The sequence below is a fragment of the Pleurodeles waltl genome, chromosome 3_1 (genome assembly GCF_031143425.1).
Source record: "Pleurodeles waltl isolate 20211129_DDA chromosome 3_1, aPleWal1.hap1.20221129, whole genome shotgun sequence".
In the NCBI taxonomy this organism is placed as follows: Eukaryota; Metazoa; Chordata; class Amphibia; order Caudata; family Salamandridae; genus Pleurodeles; species Pleurodeles waltl.
Genome location: NC_090440.1, coordinates 1,618,975,756 through 1,618,996,039, shown reverse-complemented (window position 1 = coordinate 1,618,996,039; position 20,284 = coordinate 1,618,975,756).

The window sequence follows — 20,284 nt, the reverse complement described above, 5'->3', positions numbered from 1 at the left end:
TTTTTTGACGCACAATCGGCGCAAACGGAGTATAAATATGCCCCTGTGTTTTTACATTTATAAAGGAGAAAGGGTTGCTTGGGGACCTTTTTCCTTTTGCAAATGTACTACCATCACATTTCAAGAGCCCATAACTTTTCAATGTTTTGCAACCATATTTCCATCACATATCATAAATATATACCATAACAAATTGCTATTTGGATGGGACGCCCTAAATCTGCCAAATACTGATTTGCTATGCTTGTCTAAACCAATTTTGCTATTTAGAAACATGTCACTGTGTCGCAAAATGTGTTTACTACATTAAAAAAGCTATCTTGTAGTCGCAATTCCTTTGATTTTGTAAAAAGCAGGCATTGTAACTGTAAAATTGCTTTGTACATCTGACCGTTAATTCCAGCTTGTGTTTTTGAACAAAGTAATAATGATTGCTTGAAAAGTAGGGATGGGTGTAACTCGTGTTTTCTGTATAGCATAATCATGGTAAATTAACCAAAAATTCTGCAAGATTACACAGAATTACACAAGAAGAGTAATTCTGAAGTTAGAGCTACTTTCTTAGTGCAACAATGTAAAAAAATGGATGCAAGAATGTATTTTGACTAAAAAATAGTGCTCAATGCTACAGAATGTGAATAGTGAGCATGAGTAGCTGCTCGCGCTTGCTAAGTGTGCACTTGTGGTATGAATTTCCCCCAACTTACTCCCAGAATTGAAAGCTAATTTCTTATAGCAAAATGAACCTTACATCCTAATCCAGAGGATGCATTTTGTGCTAAGAAAAAGCGCTACTGCAACATAACATTTACAGCAGAGCTTGCAGTCTCTCTGGCTCTCTAGATGTGCTCTCATCGTTGAATTTCTTTCCTCCAAGTTACTGTTAATTACAAGAGCCAACATAATTGTATTCAAGGCACAAGTCCTAAAAGATGGGGGGGACTAATGAAGTTAGGAAGTATGTAAGTGACATTGTGGTGTGTGACATCACAGCGCAATATCCCATCATCACAGGAACATAACCTCACAGGAAGTGTCATGAGATCTTAACTCTTCACACATGTTTCGCAGGTCTATCATGAGTACATGTGAGCACATTATGCAATTTAACAGATGTGATTTTGTATGTGGGTTGTGCTGAAAATGTGACTCAAACCTGAGGTAAAATGTGAGCCTAATTTATACATTTTTTAAAGTCTGCCACAAAGAAGTTGGCAACTAGGGGGAACTTAACAGTAAATATATTCTGCTTAATTGGTTGCAAAGTCTGCATTTTAAAATATCTTATAGGGCTAAGGCACCTGTTGTAGAGATCTTTGTGTGCCCAGTAAATCCCTGGCACCAGTAATAATGGTGACTTTTAATGGTAACACATTTGCTGGAGAGACCAGTATTCTCTCAAGTCCAAGTTTTGAATCAAAGTAGCATAGAGGGTTAATGTGTCTTCTTCAAAGCAGATCATCTAACATGCAAATGGCAGATTTTCATTATATGTAGCTAGGTAAGTGAGTTACTGCTTTTTAGACAGACATCCTTTTGTTACTCGCAGTTCGTCAATTGTAATCCTTCTAATATAGCACAGCAAGCTATGAAAGAAATGTGATTCCTACAACTTCTAACCTCACTGTCTTCTGCAACACATCTAATACAGTGATCTACACATTTATAGGATTTAGTGTCAATGAGTGGTGTGCAAGTATGATGTAAAGCACTCTGAGACCCTGCTTTAGGATGAGTAGCGTTGCAAAAGAAATAAAACAAAATAGTGATTCAATTCTTATTTGTGAGAGTTGTGTGCCTTTGTTTACCCTTCCTTACATTTGTATCTAGGTGCGAAAATCAGATAGCTCCAATTCAGGATACTGGAACAAATGGAGGCCTGATGGCCCCTTAAATTCGGCCTTTGTTATAGGCCCGGCTGGAGACTGAAACAGGAAAGCCCCCTCGACGCCTACCCGTTGCTGCTCAAAACTAAAGCAGATGAGACGGGAACGTGTTCCGGTGTCTGAAAATTACACTTGGATATGTTCTGTATATCTTAGTGGGGCCCACTTCTTGCAGAGTGATGGCGTCCACCCTGTGAAAATAGGGGTGGACACCGTGTACCCGTGTGTACCCCGACTTTTGCCCTGATTGTATTATTATGTATAATTCTGCATAAAGGAGTACGTCAGAACTACCAAATAACTCTGATTACTCTGGTGTAATTGAAATTCCATCCAGGCATATTGAAAAGCATGTTTTACTCCTTGTGCTCACATGATACGCATGTGGAAAACAACTCTCAACATTAGAGATTCCAACAGCTCACTGTTATATCAAACACCATACCGTTATAATTACAAAACCCATGCTCTAAATAAAATTAAAATAATTTCCTGAAAATGCTCTGCTGTTTCTTGGAACTTGACATCAACTACATCAAAATTCCCCAAAAAACAAATGCAATCCCTTAATGCATTGGTTCCCAACCTGTGGTTCAGGGGGCTCCCCAAACCCTCCGCAGGGGGTCCGTAAATGCTTAGAAAATTAAATAATATTAACAGATTAATAAGGTGTGCATAAAGTGCCTAAATGTACAACTGAAATTTTTAAAACATACTATAAATGTCAAGGAATTTGAAATTGTAGGCTAAAAATGAGGTTAGTATTCTCAGATTTATTTGTGGGAGCAGTGCAGCTACAACAAACAGAATATAGTATGGATAATGTCTGGCTTCAATTGAATTTAGAAAAGCTCCAGTCTTCATATTCAAATTATTTTTTATTTATATTTCTTTGCAAATTAAATTAAATAGTTTCTAAGTGTATACACTTGATGGATGCTTCTTTCTGTATTTTGTGTATATTGTTTTGTAATTCACATCATCGACTTTGTTTTGGTTGGGGTCCCCAGCTTACATGATTCAGTGGAGGGTCCCCGGATTCCAATAATCATTCAGTGGGGGTCCCCGGTTTCCAGTAATGATAAAGTGGAGTCCACAGAAGTCAAAAGGTTGGAAACCACTGCCTTAATCCATAGTTTCTAACTGCCTCACAATTTATTCAGTGAAACAAAACTGGAGCTCGTAACAATTATTCTCAAATCTGTTTGGTACATCATGTTCGAAATTTTATTTAAATAACCCACTCATCTTCCTAGCCCTCATTCTTTGTCCAAACCAACTTTTTTTTTAATTAAAATGAAGCACTAAACTCTAGCATATTTCATTTAAGGTGTACATTAAAGGCTTTATTTAAAGGCCGGTGAAATTACTGTAATGAGTAAGGATGTTGGTGCAGCGATAACAAAGGGCACTGAAGGCTCATGCACCTGTATTTAGCGGTGGGTTGTTCTGCTACGAGCAGAGTTCAATTTTCGCTCAGTCGTGGCTTCAGGTTGATATTACCAGTGGGCACAGAAATCGGTAAAATTGGTAACATCAATTGGAAATGAGCACACATCGCATTTACCGGAGTTATATGAGTACAAATCACATTTACTTGAGTTATTCCCCATGTTGTAAAATTTGTAAATCGGGCTCAAAACACAGCAAAAGTTTATGCAAATGTAATTTGTGCTGGATGTTCGTAAGCCTCATTATCATAAATGATTTCCTATATGTAAATAGTACAGCTATTTTACCGGGACACGAGACAAAGCAAAAGCTGAGCGTGGGCAATAAATCAAAGTAAATCTTATTGATTACAACGTGAACAGAGACCTCAGAATGCCAAAGACTGCTAGGGAGAGCTCACAGGTTATTGGGAAGCAACAGGTGACAATTTATTCCGTTCATTTCCGCCAAACAGGACAGTTTGTCAGAACCATGTACTTAAAGTTTTCACTTAAAGTGAGACAAAAACAGACACTGCTGTATTGTACAACTTCCTTCAAGCCACCTTCGTCAGCTATAAAGGTCAGCATACCCGTTTTCCGGAGCCGCCATAGACTTTCTGTAAATTCCAGGACACATTTGATCGTGGTTTAAATGATTTGCCAATTTCTGAAAATGAGTCTTTTTTTTACACATTAGGTAACTCCTGCCAGCTAAAGCGTTCTTCTGTTTCATTTAACTGGCCTGTTATCCTAAACCTTTTTTGCTGTGCCCCGCATATGTGTTCTTGGAACTAGATTATTTCAGAAGTCAGATTGTGTCCTAAACATCAACTCATTTCAAGCTGGACACTCAAAACTTTGAAATCATAGCAGTTCTTGGAATGACCAACATTAGACAACTTCCAAACTAAATAAGCATGTTAGTCTAGCAAATTGTGGATAGCATAGTAATATAAATTGTCCCAACAGGAGCCTTGACACTCTATCTGAAACTATACAACCAACAGTTTCATACAATCTTTAAAACAGATATTAAGGGCTTGATTTAGAACTCAGCGGACAGGTTACTCTGTCACAACGGTGAACGGTATCCCATCTGCCGAAATCTAAATCCCATTATATTCTATGAGATTTAGAGTTTGGTGGACGGGATATCTGTCACTACTGTGACGGAGTAACCCGTCCACCAAGTTCTAAATCAGGCCCTAAGTAATTATGTGGACAACTCAATGAGACAGACTGTACTTATGCGGTGATTTAGATAAAGACATTAAGCCAAAAACATGGCAAAACACTCAGGGCCGGCAGAATAAATGATCTGTAGACATTAATAGTCCTAAAAGGCTTGTCTTGAGAGAACAATGATGCTAGGAAATTCTGAATTAAAGTGCCATTTGCTGCAATGACAGTAATTTCATTCCATACACTACCCAGCCCCAACCCTGCCAAGCTGTCTTGTAAGTCTTGATGGTAAAAGGGACCCAGAAAGCTGGTATGAGGCTCACAGTTTAAGGTAAAATACCTGTCAATTAATAAAATTACCAGGCAGTTTGGAAGCCAACAGTTGTAGATTGGCAGATTGAATCAGATTGTTACTCTTGTTATCAGGATCTTAGAAGAGGTGAGGGTTACATGAAATCAATACATGAAGCTCCATGGCTATTTTGAGGAGAGATTAGAACCAGGCCAAAGCCATCCAGGGAAGAGAAATTAGAACTATGAAGACATTCTGTCAAAACATTAGCACCAGGCACCTGGACAGCATGACAGAAGGATGAAATCCATAAATGTGCCCAGGTAAGAAGTCTTTCAAGAACATGTTCATGGTTAGTGTCAAAACCCCCTCTTGTACCCTCTGTACAGTGGGTCTGGCACACAGGGCTCATGTTGTAGTTCTCCGGTAGCACTTCATGGTTCCTGCAACACCAGGATTAACCCACCTCAGACCTCTGGTCCCACTGCACTTAGCCCCACGGCAGGCCTCTTCCCATACCATTAAAACATTCTGGTACCACTGTTCAATTAGTTTTTCATTTGCACACTTGTGAGGAATAGACGTGTTCTTTCTGTTTATTGGTTCTACTGCTATGACCTATTGACTCCAGCTCCTAATGTTAATTGATTCCACCTGCTTCTCTTTATTGGTTTCAACTGCCCTGACCTATTGACTCCACCTGAATTTTTAATTGATTGCACCTGCTTGCATTAAAGGTTAAAACCGTTAGGCTGACAGGTGTTCTATCACAGGGCCTGAACATTCCTGTTTTCCATGTAAGCTAAGTGCCTTTTAAGAGTCAGCCACACCCATAGAGTATTTAAACCTGGATGGAGAAGAGATCCAGCATCACCTTCACTGTCGGAAGCAGGTGAGTGCGTGACAGTTAGGAAAGAGGATTGTGTAAAAGTGGAACAAATGTGAGTGAAACATGAGACAAAAATAAATTGGCAATAGGCTATAATCTTCACGAGCACTGCCTTTCATTAATTCAGATTTACCTTGCCACGTAGGGCAATGCAACATGGCTTTCATGGCTTGGTAAACTTCATCTGGGTTTTGTGGCACAACAGCAACACAACACATTAATAAATATATATTTTTTTTGTTTTTGTTTAATTATGTTTATTGGCTTTTTATGCTTTCCATGACATTACCACAATCTGGTCAGAGTAAACAGCACAAACATCTGGGTGGTTACAGAGTCACAGTAAAACTCTTTGTACTCATTTCAGTATACCAGATCCAAGCATGGTTACAGCATATCTGCATCAAAGGACACAACATAAACCAGCAAAAACATTATATATAGTAACAATACTGTAACAATACTGAACCCCCTCCAACTGCCCCAGGCTCCATCATTAGGTTTAACCAATTTCTCCCATTTCTCATTCCATCATTCCATAATGTCATTCAAGTATAATGAAGATCAGGTCCCCCCACTCTTACAGTCAGTTTTTTGTACTCATGGCCAGCCCTGCACCCCCTCAGGGGCTCTAGCATCCAAGGAGATCAGCCAGGGCCTGCATCTGAGCTCCCTAGGCAGCCAGGCCATTGCCCAGTTTCAACCATCATCATGTCTCCTTCATATATGCCTCTTCGACTCCTGCCCATTCCAGCAGGTGCCAATTAAACTCCTCTACCTTGGGTGGGGGAGGGCTCATCCATCTCATAGCCATCCACGTCTTGGCCAAAAACAGACCCAACATCAAAAATGTTCTTCTCAGATTCTTATTCTTTTTTCAAGGAGCAAACTGAGCAGACATTGCATATGGACCCAACCTGTGATCCAATTAAGCTGCTCTAGTATCTCCTCCCAGAAATGCTTTCTGATTGGACACATGCCTAAATTCTGCCTCCACATTTCCACAACACACACACCCTGGGTCCCTAGATGGGTCGATCTTTTGCAACACTTTGGGGAAAAGGTAGGAGAGGTGGACAACATTATACTGAATGTGTTTAAATCATGCATTAATTGACATATCTTGAACCCCATAATGGATTTTGATCCATTCCTTAGGAGTAATCGGGTCCTCACAATACCACTGCCACGAGTCCTCTATCTTCAATGAGTGTCCCAGCTTATCTGCTTGGAGTGCACAATGGAGAGGAGTAATTTGTTTCCAGCCCCCTGCCATAAACCACATAGTGACTGGTTACTGTATAGACGGGGCCTCTGGAAATTTGGGCCAGAGTTCCCGTGACATGGCTGTTATTTTAGCATATTGCAGAAATTGGCCATGCCCAAGCCCATTGGCCTCAAATGTGTCCTAAATGGTGATAAACCAGTTCATGGAGAATTCATCGGCCAACGTCATGCAGCTGCTGTTGCTCCATTCATCCACCCCTGAACTGCACTCTCTCAAAGTTGGCACACCAGCCGTATTGCATGCGGCATTGTCCCAGGTACCCTCGCATTACGAGGGTGCTCAGGCTGTGGCTGTCGAGTGTGCCCACAAGCAGTGACTTTTCCTATGTTCTACCCTCATCTAGCCAGTGAATAATGTGCTGCAGCTGGGCTGCCAGATTATAGAGCTCGAGGATGGGGATCTCCATGCTCCCTTTAGGTTCTTCCAGTTTTAATATGGATAGCTCCACTCTGCCTCATCTGCAAGCCCATAAAAGCTTCACCAAGAGCTGGTCCAGCTCGCAAAACACCTGGCAGGGGAACTCATAATGGTGCCCTGTAATATATAAAGACAGCAGGGCAACACCGCCATTTTGATTAGTTCTCTTTTCCTCATTATGGAGATTTGTAGTGTGTTCCAGAACCTAATAGATGGAGGTTATCAATGGGCCTCCCCATTTTTAACTTGTGCATTTGTATGCCCCCTAGGCGACGTTGAGCCTGGGGTGGAGAACAGGGAGAACAGGGTAGCCCCGTCTCCAGCAGCACATTCATTGTTTTCCCCTTCAATTGCCCAAGGGGGAATAGAGCAGACTTCACATGATTGATGGAGAGACCCAGCACCTCCCCAAACACTCTTGTAGAGTAAGAGGATCAGGACAGAGTCAGCGTATAATGAAATAACATGGACTATCTGGCCGACAGGAATACCCCACCCCTGCAACACCTCTCGAAGACGACACATCATAGAGTCCATTGCCAGGGCAAATAGCATGGGAGACAAAGGGCACCCCTGCTGCATACTCCGCAGGAGTTTTATCTGGTTTGAAACTGATTGTCCAGTTTTTTCCCATGCCACCAGCCTTGTGTAAAGTAACTGAAGCCACTTGATGTATATAGACCTGAGTCCCATTTTTTGAGCACTATCCAAATGCAGTCCTAGCTGACCAAGTCAAAGGCATTTTCTATGTCTAGGAAGGCCAGACCGTACTACCCTTTTCTATACACGGATCGTGCATCACATGAGCCAATAATGCAGGTTGCACAGTGTGTTTCTGTGTGGTATAAACCCCAATCAATCAACATGCACCAATCTCATGGTATACTCAAGGAGGCATGCCGCCAGGGTGTGAATGGGCACCTTTAGATACACATTTAGCATAAAGAGCGGTCTATAGGAGGTAGGTTCCATGGGGTTCTTCCTTGGCTTTAGTACCACTACAATAGAGATCTGGGAGCCCTCCCTTCTCATATGCTTCTGTGTAGAAATTCAGTTATGAGTGTGTTGACTATCCAGTCTACAAGGAACAATTCAGACAAGGAATCTTCCACTCATTCTGGGAAACCCAACAGCCTGATATTATTCTGTCTGGAGTGGCCCTCAGCATCCTCAAGGCATTCCTCCATGTGTGATGCACTGCTTTTAAGAACTGACACCATGGTTTTGAGGGTTGTGATGTCTCTTTTCAGTTTGTCTACTTCACCCTCCATTGTCGTGACCCTGTCAGCATCTTTATGTATATCCATGCATAAGGGATTGATTTGAATGGCCAACATGTCCATCATAGTCTCTAATGTCAGGATTTCAGCCTTGGCTGGGGTGTGTTCTAGTTTATCAGTCCTGCCTGCCTGTCCAGCCCCAGGTGGCAGTGTCCCAAGTGTGTGACTGTGTATTGGCCAATCTTATTGGAGTGCGCTGGTTTGGCCCCTCCCTTCTTGCCCATGGTTAATAGCTTAAGAGCAAACTCCATCTGCCAGACTCTTTAGTACAGGTCTGTGCTGCAGCTTGGCAACATCCAGCTGGTGCTGGGTCTCTCAGTAGTCCAGGCCAGCTCAGATGTTTTAAACATATATGAATTGGCCTTAGAGAAAAAAATTGAAACAAAGGAGACAAAAATTATTTCAAAAACCCTGTTAAGACATAGGGATTCTCTGAAATTGCTTGCTAAATTTGATAAAACAGCTATTTTGCAACCATTTAATAGTGGGGAAGAAAATTGGATGATGACATGGAGTAAAATTTGTATCCTCTATTTTTAGGGAAGATATGTGTGTGCTCTTCTTTAGACAAAGAACGTGGCTCATTGGTATTGCAGTAACAGGCCACATCATGGGTGCTGTTGTACCCAGCTATTGAAGTGGCAATGATTTGCACAACAAGTAATAAATAGAAGGGCCACATTCATGTAAACTGTAGTTTAAATTTTTACTGCCTATGCCATGTACCAAATAATCTGACTTCTATATACAAATTAGCATAATTCATTCTCTCACTAAATATTTTTGCCAGTGCTTCTTAAGAAAGAGATGAACAGTTGTCCCTGGTACAAGCCATAAATTAATGTGGGCAGTCATGGGTGCTACAACCATTAAATTGCTCCAGTTCAGAACCTATGCTACAATATCAATGCATGCTGGTCTTGGAGTGTCTGTGGCATGGATTTAAAGAGAATTCCCGAGCATGAAATATAGATTGCTTATAGTGTGAGCCCAAGTTGCAGGAAAGGGGAAACAATGCTGAAAGGTAAATATAAATTTAAGTAAATGAGAAGCACAACTGTATGAAATTTAGCCAAATTGACCCAAAAACTCAAATATGGAACACAATTCAAACACATTTCTAAGAATTGAATTCAAAAAGGAGTGATGTGGCATACTTAACTCATGGCTGAACAGCTAGAAAGAATATGTTAAAAAATGCTGCTCATGATTGAGTTGTAGTTTTGCTTCCATACGACCTCTAGTCTGTAACCCAGGGGTTTCTTGAGAAGTGTAATACATAGCTGCAATAATAAAAGATGCAAGCTTAGAAACCATACTAGGAGTCTCTGGTCTTTGAATAAAATTCTCCTTGTCAGGTAGGGATTGTATAGTTGCCATCACTAACATTTTTCAGTGCAGCAGGCTTCCAAAATTCTAGAAAATGCCAGCTACGCCAGCTGGGAAGACAAAATGAGGCCACCACACTCATAGATTGGGTGGAGCTCCTTTAACACATTATCAACTTTTTTATGAAAAAAAAATTAACAAAGGGACAGATGTACAAAGCATTTTTCTAGTTAAAGGGGCCAATTCACAGAATCTGCCCGTTTGCGACTAGAAAAATGCTTTTTGGGATATACAAAGCTCAAACTGCTATTCGGTAACTTGTTACTGAATCGCAGTATGGGTTTTGTGATTCAGTATTAGGAAGGGGCCTGTCAAGGTCGTCCCTTCCTAATTCCGAATCTAAATGGTATGTATGATTGTTTTGTGATCGCGAATTCTGTCACAAAACAATCGCAGTTAGCACCATTTTCAAATTGGTACTAACCCATTCGCAGCCCTTCCTCTTTTTGAATGCATGCAAAAATACGAACTACTGCCTACTCTGAAAAAAGTAAAAGAAAACTTTTCATTTTTGTTTTCAAAATGCATTCTGTTTTCCTTTAAGGAAAACGGGCTGCATTGAAAAAAGAAATACGGCTTTATTTAAAAGCAGTCACAGACATGGTGGTCTGCTGACACCAGCAGGCCTCCATCCCTGTGAGTGCCGCCATTCCCAATGGGGTCGCAAATTGCGACCTACCTCATGTATAGTCATGAGGTAGGTAATTTGCGACCCCATTACGAATCGCAGACAGTTTCACTGACACTGTTGTACATCTGGTTTTACGACTCACATATTGTGAGTCACTAAGACTCGCAGTTTGCGAGTCGCAAACCCGGATCTTCGTACATGTGGCCCAAAATGTTATATTTGTAGCCAATTTCACTCACAGTTTAAGTTCTGCAAAATTATCAAAGAGCAGCTAAACTATAATTTCCCTCAGCTCTATTTATAATAGGCAGTTACCATGTAGTGATCCAAAGCCATGTTACAACACATAACGAAACTTCCTGTACCAGAAACACTTTCATATTTAAATTACAACCTGCCATAATGTATGAAAAACATAAAGTGGAATTGTTTGTCATAGCATCTTCAGTTTATCACTAGACGGGAGAAAGAGGAATACACAGAATTAGAGTCTAGGAAAGAGAAATAAATCATATGGGACAGTCCTGACAAACTCACAGTTCTCCCACCAGGTCACCAACTGTGGTGCCTCACTCGCTCAGCCACCTGAAGCACCGTGCCCAGAATTTCAATCCCAGTCATGACTGTCACAGGCCAGAAAAACTAATCAGTGAACCCCGAATACATGAGAAATCCCCCTGCAAGTAATAGCCATTGAATGCTTGTTATTCAGAAAAAAACGATTTTAAGTGTTAGCTTCTGCAAAACAAAAACAATGCTGGGCAGGCTCTCACGACATAGTTTCGCACACAGCCTTGTCTGTGGAGGCACTTTCATCAGAAATGCCCTACCAGAGCAGCAGAGAAATTAAAAACAAATGGCAGAATTTGTAAAACGGACAGTGGCTGGGACTCTGCCATTCCAGCAGAATGGTGGGCCCTCTGCCATGTCTTAAATGACCTCATTTAACCCCAAGTTCAAATTTTAGTGCCAAACAGGCCAATTTTAATTTTCCACAGGAAACACACCTGCCAAAAGGAGGAAATATAACCGATGTTCATAATACTCATAATTGTATTCTACACTCCGGCAAGAACAGGCATTCATGAAACACATGCAAAGCGACGGCCTTTCTAAAGATGCTTTGCCTGCAACCATCTTGTCTATATGAGTCTCACTGGTATCAGCGTGCTTCATGGTGACACAGTTATGAGTGAGTCATTAAAACAAAAAAACGCTTGTAATGCCCACATTATTGTGCTTTTTCGCTTATTTGGAGTACCACAAATATCGTCACAATTAAGAATCTGAGACAAATGTGAAACATAGATTTCAAGAATACGATTTTAAATATACCCTTCTCACGTTTATTTTTTTGCTGTAAATGACTCTGTCTTAGTAAATTAAACAATAAATTTCAGGTCAGACTGGAATGGGCAGAATTCCAGTTTTGCCCAACAGTTTTGTGGAATCCCAAATTTGGCCTCCTTTTATTTGCAATGTTTCCAGCCCTTTACAAGCAAAGTGGATTCTTCTGCGCCACCAACAACTCACCTTATGGGAATAATGTCATGCACATAAATATATTTACAACAATTTTCAGAGGAGGTTATTGTGGAAAACAGAAATGTTTTTCATAGCTGCAGGTTCATCGTTACTTAAAAATCATTGCAAAACTGCGTAGGGGTTTAATACTGGTTATTTTTATTGGTAAGTAAATTGAATAAATGGTTTTCCTCACTTTGGGTCATTACAACCCTGGCGGTCTTTGACTGCCAGGGTTGTTTTGACGGATTTCACCACCAACAGGCAGGCGGTGAAATCCTGGGGATTACGACCGCGGTAGAAGCGCCACGGTTGCACCACAGGGACCGGCGGTTTCCTGCCACTTTTGTCCCAGCGGGAGTAATCCTCCAGGGCAGCACTGCCCAGGGGTTTACGAGTCCCCCTCCTGCCAGCCTTTTCATGTCGGTTTGCACCGCCATGAAAAGGTTGGTGGAAAGGGGAGTCGTGGGGCCACTGGCATGGGCAGTGCAGGGGCCCCCTGCCACGGCCCGTGCACCTTTTCACTGTTACTGTCTTTCACTGTCTGCTATGCAACTGCACCCGTTGCACAGCCGCAACACCGCTCCTGTGTTGCGGCCGAGATCCCCGCCGGCCCATCGGGGATCTCATAATGACTGTGGCGCAAGTGCGGCTGCATTGCGGCTGCCCGGCAGTCAAAACCTTGGCGGGGGCTTCAGCCGCCTGCCAAGGTTGTAATGACTCCCTATGTGCCTATCCCTAGTTTTGCAGCAGGCCAAATCTGCAAGAAAGTGGCGCATCAGGACCTTGCGCTTCCCCAACTAATGACTCCATGGTTGCGCCGTATTTACAATATTGTCAGCATGGCGCTCGTTTCTACAAAAGCGTTGTATAAAATGCTATTGTAGTGATTTGCTGGATTAGCGCCATAAATTATAGGATAATATGGGCCCATCAATTTAACACCTGCCCTGAGCCGGCATTGAAAATGACTGAAAAAATGTTGCAGTGAAATCTTATAGTTTTAGCACAATTTGTATGGCCTCCGTGCGTGGGAATGCCCCCTTGCATACATTATACCTGGCAAATGTATAATGTGGCGCAAGGGGTTAGAAAGTGGCGCAATGCTAACATTGTGCAACTTTGTTAATGTGGCACGGAGAAATGGCCTCCTTAACACTACACTAGAGTAAAAAAAATGACACTAGTGTGGCGCAAGAAGGAACATGGGCCTTGTAAATCTGGCCCTAAAACTGCAAAAATGAACTAACTTGAATTACTGGTTGATATGTATGTTATAAGCAAATGTTTATGATGTTTATGTATGCAACACAAAGAATAAGGAGAAGTATAATCCAAACCTACTATTTGATGCTGATAGCTGGTTATTGTATTTCTACCTGTCTTTGAAGCAATTTCCCTTTCCCTGATAGTTTGTTTTCTTCCAAAGATATTTAATATTTTGTTTCTTTGGGCTCCCTGACTCCCTGAATCTTTTTTGTTTTTTGATTGTATTTTATTTTTTGGGACTTACAGAGAAAATGATGCCTAACAGGAGCAACCAGATGAGCCAAAAGATTTCAGAAAAACAGATTGCCTGATTCACCTGCTGAATATTCTACTGTAGGCTAAACAAACTGGATTGGGATTGTAGCTAGGTCCTCAAGAAATGAAATGCCTATCCATCAAGGTAGTCAATAAAATGCAAGATAAGCATAGTGTGGTGTAATGGGAGCTGGACCTGCTAAGAAGCCTCCGTTTGAAGGTGGGTGGAACACTTGCTTCTCAAAACCAAGTCCCTGCAGGTACTGGTGTGTACCTGGTCTTGATATTTGAAGAAGGCCCTTCTCTCACTGGTGTGGCCTTTTAATGTTGTGGCTTGTATCCTTAATGATGTATAATATCTAACCCTCTAGTATTGCTGACCAAAGTTTTCCTTCTCCTAATCCATGCCTAATATTCTTTCTGTATGTCTTCTTCTTTACTTAATCCTCATATCTCACAGTCCTCATATCTTCTCCTTGCTTTCTTGCCAAGTGAGTAAAAAAGACAAAGGTGCAGTTGATTTAATTTCTTCATTTTTATGTGAAGCGTAACATAAACGTAGCAATTGCTATCAGGTTGTAGCAGTTATGCAAAGATATGGTTTCAGCACAGAATTGTGCAAAATCTACACACATGAAGAGTAATCCCTTTAAAGATGCTTTTAATGAGTGCAACATCACTAAACGGTTGACAGAGTGGGATTTCAATTGGTCGATTAATTTATTCTGTTTGGTTTCTACCCTATTGAAGGCTTTGAGGCCTGTGGTAGCTCGCATTTTGAGGCGAGAGATTTCATGAGTTCAACATGGTTAGACCAGCCAGAAGTCCATGTTGACAGTGAAAATCTGTGGTGGCGGCTGTGGCCTGTTCCGTTAAAATCCAGTGAAGAGTCAGGAATAAAGTAAGGCAGTGCTTACTTTTTAAAAGAAAATGTGTTCTGGGGCCCACAATTTTGCCCATGAGGCCACCACCTCTTTCTAAACCAGCTGGCCCTGCCATTGTTTCAAAATGCCAGTATCAACACTTTCTGCAAAGCCTCAAATTCATGCAAATGTGGCATTTTGAACACTTCCATGCCACCCAAAGATTTAAGAATGGCCTGGACATGCTAAAAATATTTTTGTAAATGTACACTTAACCCGTAGGATGCCTGCTCGTCCTCTACCCGGCCCACCTTGGGCAAGGGCCACTCCCCAGGGGTCAAATCATTTTTAGGCAATTTCTGCCCCCTGGGCCTATTTTTGGAAGGCCCATCTGCCCCCAAGGGGGGCAGAAAGCCCACCAGAGACCAGGGAAGATTTTATTTTCAAAATAAGAGGGTGGGGGTATGGCCATACCCTCACCCCAAATAAATGGGGCCAAAGTTGTTCTGCGCACCAGTGGGCAGATTGGGCAATTATCCTTGATCCACACCCAGGGGGGTGGGGGCAGAAAGTCTATTAGATGCCAGGGAATAAAAAAAAAATTGTGGGGGGTGGCTACCAACCAGTATGGGCCTGGTTATGCCCCACCCCAACTGAAGGGGGTAACAGTCTTTCAGCTCTCCCCTGCACACTAAAACATCTTATCCCATGGCAAGCAAGAGGACTTTGATTATTTGGGGTTTTGGTTTTACATTTGGGCTATGAGAGCTTGGTAACTCTCAAAATCGTCTGACTTGGAATCGTGAGGGCTGCACGGTTTTGACTTTGGGATGTTGCCATGTAGAAAAATCCACTAGACCTAGACACATCTGAAAACTAAACATCTGGTTGATTCCAGGGTGGTGTGCTTCACATGCACCCCGCACCATTTTCTTACCTACAATGCCCTGCAAACCTCCAACTTTGCTGGAAATCACACATTTGTCCCACATTTTTGTGATGGAACCTTCCGGAATCTGCAGGAATCCACAAAATTTCTACCACCCAACATTGTCTCATCTATACCGATAAAAATTCTGCTTCACTTGTCAGCCTAAAAATGTTTTTTTTCCAACTGACCTTTTGGGCCTGCTTTGGTTCCCCTGAATTTTGACATGTTTTTGGCTCTTCCCTGTCACAGGCACTTGGCCCACCTACACAAGTGAGATATAATTTTTACTGGAGACTGGGGGTTGGGTGGTGGGAAATTTGTCCCAGTGCAGTGATCCCACACAGAAATGTGGAAAAAATGTGATTTTTTTAGCTAAATTTCAGATTTGCTGAGGATTCTGGGTAAGAAAATATTGGGGGATCCACGCAAGTCACACTTCCCTGGATTCCCTCGGGTGTCTAGTTTTCAGAAATGTCTTGGTTTGGTAGGTTTCCCTATATGGCTGCTGAGCCCAGGACCAAAAACGCAGATGCCCCCGTGAAAACAGGTCATTTTGTATTTGATAATTTTGATGTGTCCAGGTAGTGTTTTGGGCATTTCCTGTCGCGAGCACTAGGCCTACCCACACAAGTGAGGTACCATTTTTATCGGGAGACCTGGGGGAACACTGGGTGGGAGGAAATTTGTGGCTCCTCCCAGATTCCTAAACTTTATGTCACCGGAATGTGAGGAAAAAGTATTTTGTTGGACAAATGTTGAGGTTTGCAAAGGATTCTGGGTAACAGAACCTGGTGAGAGCCCCACAAGTCACCCCATCTTGGATTCCCCTAGGAGTCTAGTTTTCAAAAATGCTCAGGTTTGCTAGGTTTCCCTAGCTGCCGGCTGAGCTAGAGGCCTAAATCCACAGGTAGGCCCTGTGTCCACATTATGTTTTGGGGCATTTCCTGTCGCAGGCTCCAGGTCTACCCACACAAGTGAGGTAACATTTTTATTGGGAGAATTGGGAGAACGCTGGGTGGAAGGAAACTTGTGACTTCTCTCAGATTCCAGAACTTTCTGTCACCGAAATGTGAGGAAAAAGTGTTTTTTTGGCCACATTTTGAGGTTTACAAAGGATTCTGGATAACAGAACCTGGAGAGAGCCCCACAAGTCACCCCATCTTAGATTCCCCTCGGTGTCTAGTTTTAAAAAATATGCAGGTTTGTTAGGTTTCCCTAGGTGCCGGCTGAGCTAGAGGCTAAAATGTACAGCTAGGCACTTTGCAAAAAACACATCAGATTTCAATGTAAAAATGTGATGTGTCCATGTTGTGTTTCCTGTCGCGAGCATTAGGCCTACCCATGCAAGTGAGGTACCATTATTATTGGGAGACTTGGAGGAACACAGAATAGCAAAACAAGAGTCATTGCTCCTTGTCTTTCTCTACATTTTTTCCTTCTAAATGTAAGACAGTGTGTAAGAAAGACATCTATTTGAGAAATGCCCTGTAATTCACATGCTAGCATGGGCCCCTGGAACTCAGAGATGTGCAAATAACCACTGCTTCTCAACACCTTATCTTGTGCCCATTTTGGAAATATAAAGGTTTTCTTGATACCTATTTTTCATTCTTTATATTTCAGCAAATGAATTGCTGTATACCCGGTATAAAATGAAAACCCATTGCAAGGCGCAACTTATTTATTGGCTCTGGGTACCTAGGGTTCTTGATGAACCTACAAGCCCTATATCTACCCGCAACCAGAAGGATCCAGTAGACGTAACGGTATATTGCTTCAAAAAATCTGACATTGCAGGAAAAAGTTTCAGAGTAAAACGTGGCGAAAAATAGCTGTTTTTTTCACGTCACTTTCAATATCTTTTATTTCAGCTGCTTTCTTTCTGTAGGAAACCCTTGTAGGAGCTACACAAATTACCCCTTGCTGAATTTAGAATTTTGTCTAAGTTTCAGACATTTTTAGCTTTCTGGGATCTAGCATCGGTTTCACACCCATTTCTGTCACTAACTGGAAGGAAGCTGAAAGCACAAAAAATAGTAAAAATCGGGCATGTCCCAGTAAAATGCCTAAATTGTTTTGAAAAATGTGGTTTTCTGATTCAAGTCTGCCTGTTCCTGAAAGCTGGGAAGATGGTGATTTTAGCACCACAAACCCTTTGTTGAAGCCATTTTCAGGAAAAAAATTACAAGCCTTCTTCTGCAGCCCTTTTTTTCTCATTTTTTAGAACAAAACTAAATTTGCACTGTATTTTGGCTAATTTCTTGGTCTCCTTCAGGGGAACCCACAAAGTCTGGGTACCTCTAGAATCCCGTGGATTTTGAAAAAAAAGGGCGCAAATTTGGCGTGGCTAGCTTATGTGAATGAAAAGTTATGAGGGCCTAAGCGCTAACTGCCCCAAATAGCCAAAAAAAGGCCTGGCACCTGAAGGGGAAAAGGCTTAGCAGCGAATGGGTTAAATGATAAACAGATATGCTCTGTTCAGGAATAGACACAAAATGCCACCATGAGTGAATTGTCATAAATAGGTGCTGGTGTTAAAAGGTAGGTGCCAGTGCCAGCACAAGCAAACACTAGCACAATGAAGCACTGCAGAAAGGAGTTATTCTTTGAAAAGGCAGAAAAGAAAGAGTGCAGTTATTCATTGAATTGCAGAGCAGAGATCCAAAGAAACATCAAAAGGCTAAGAATTGTCCATAGCTTTTAACTCATTTGGTTCTCATCCTACTGGCATGTTCACTTCTGGCATGTCCTGAAGAGAATGGCCTATCATTGCAATTTGTTTCTTTCTTCAGAAGGAGTCCATGGTTAACTTGAGGAGCAACATCTTGATCGATAGGCTGATGTCATTGTTGTTAAATATTGCAGTGTAGCAGCACCATCATGAAGTACTCCGCAGAAGTATGAAGACAGGTTTAACAGGTGCAGACATTATGGAGAAAGATTGCAACTATCCTATTGCCGTTAACAGCAAAGAAAACATCAAAGGTCTCTTGCTAATTGACACCAGTAACCCTTTGTTGCCCAACTTTTAGTATGGAAAGATTTAAAGCTAATCTCACTGAGTCATCATAATAATCACTAATTCTCTTTAAAATGGAGCTTCCTACCACTGTTCTTAAGGTGGCCATGATACACCACCTGATGAGAAAAACAAAAACAAACCTGGACCATGAGAGTCTGGTAAATTGCAGGTTCTTAGTTTTCCAAAGTAATGGAAAAAAACAGTTAATAACTCCTTACTGGACTTTTTTTGCCACATAATCTGAAAAGTAAAACAGTTTCACATAAGCGAGGAGTAGGAAGGTCGTATTTAGTATGGCCAGGATGGTAATACAAAATCCTGCTGACCAGTGAAGTTGGATTTGATATTACTATTTTAGAAATGCCACTTTTAGAAAGTGAGCATTTCTCTGCACTGAGTCTTCCTCTGCTTTACAATCCACGTCTGGATGGGTTTAGTTGACAGCTCCTTATGCATTCACTCAGACACACCCCAAACACAGGATACTCAGCCTCATTTGCATACATCTGCATTTTGAATGGGTTTTCCTGGGCTGGGAGGGTAGAGGGCCTGCTCTCATGCAAAGGACTGCCACACCCTCTTCTGGGACACTGGCAGACAGGATTGAACTGAAAGGGGACCTGGTGCACTTCTAAGTCACTCTTTGAAGTCTCCCCCACTTAAAAAGGCACATTTGGGTATAAACACAGGGCCTCTGCCCCTACCAACTCAGACACTTCCTGGAGAAGAGAACCTGAACCAGATCCTGCATCCTGCCAAGAAGACCTCCGTGGCTGCTCAAAGGACTCACCTGTCTGCTTTCTGTGAAGGACCTCTGCCTTGCTGTTGCCCTGCTGCCTTGCTGCTCTCTGGCTGTGGTGAAGAAGTGCTCTCCAAGCGCTTGGATACAGCTTGCCTCCTGTTCCCTGAAGTCTCAGGACCAAAAAGGCTTCATCTCTACAAGAAGGACTGCTTGTGCGGCCAAATTCGACGCACAGCCTGCACCCCAGTGAAAATGTCACCACACGCCGAACCTGAACGACGCAGCCCTACTTCGCAATGAGAAGATCGATGCAGCGCCAGGGTAGAGACTTTGACGCACAGCCGAGCCGGATCGACGCACAGCCGAGCTGGAACGACGCACCCCAACTTCCAGAGAGGAATCAACGCAGTGCCTGCCGTGCAGTAGAAAATTAGATGAAACGCCTACCGGAGCGACGCAGCTCCTGTGACTTCTTCCTAGCAGTGCCAGAAACAAACGCATCATCTCCAGGGCATCTGAAAACCCCGCAACAGGAAGAGGATCCACGACCGAGCACCGGAAATCAACGCACAGCCATCCCTGTGTGAAAACTAAATGACACATTGCTGTGTGTGGCCCGAGAAAGCGACGCACACCCTTTTGTTTCCACGTATCTCCTGTCCTGCAGCCCTTTGCAGAGATTTTTCACGCGAACCAGGTACTTGGTGCTTGAAAGAGACTTTGGTGATCATTACAACCTCGGCTGTCTTTTTGACAGACCGCAGAGGAACCGCCGTACTGAAGACTGCCAGTGCAGGCGGTTTTCCGCTCGCCGAATTATGACTGCTGGCAGCCCTCCATCCTTTTTCGGATGGACAGCTGCCAGCAGCCATACTGGCGGTCGGGGGGGAAGTGGAGGTTGCTCTACCTCCACTGCCCCGTCATCAGAACACCACCGGCGTGGCGGTGTTCTGGTGATGGTGTACTGGCGGTGGAGCAGCCCCCATGGATC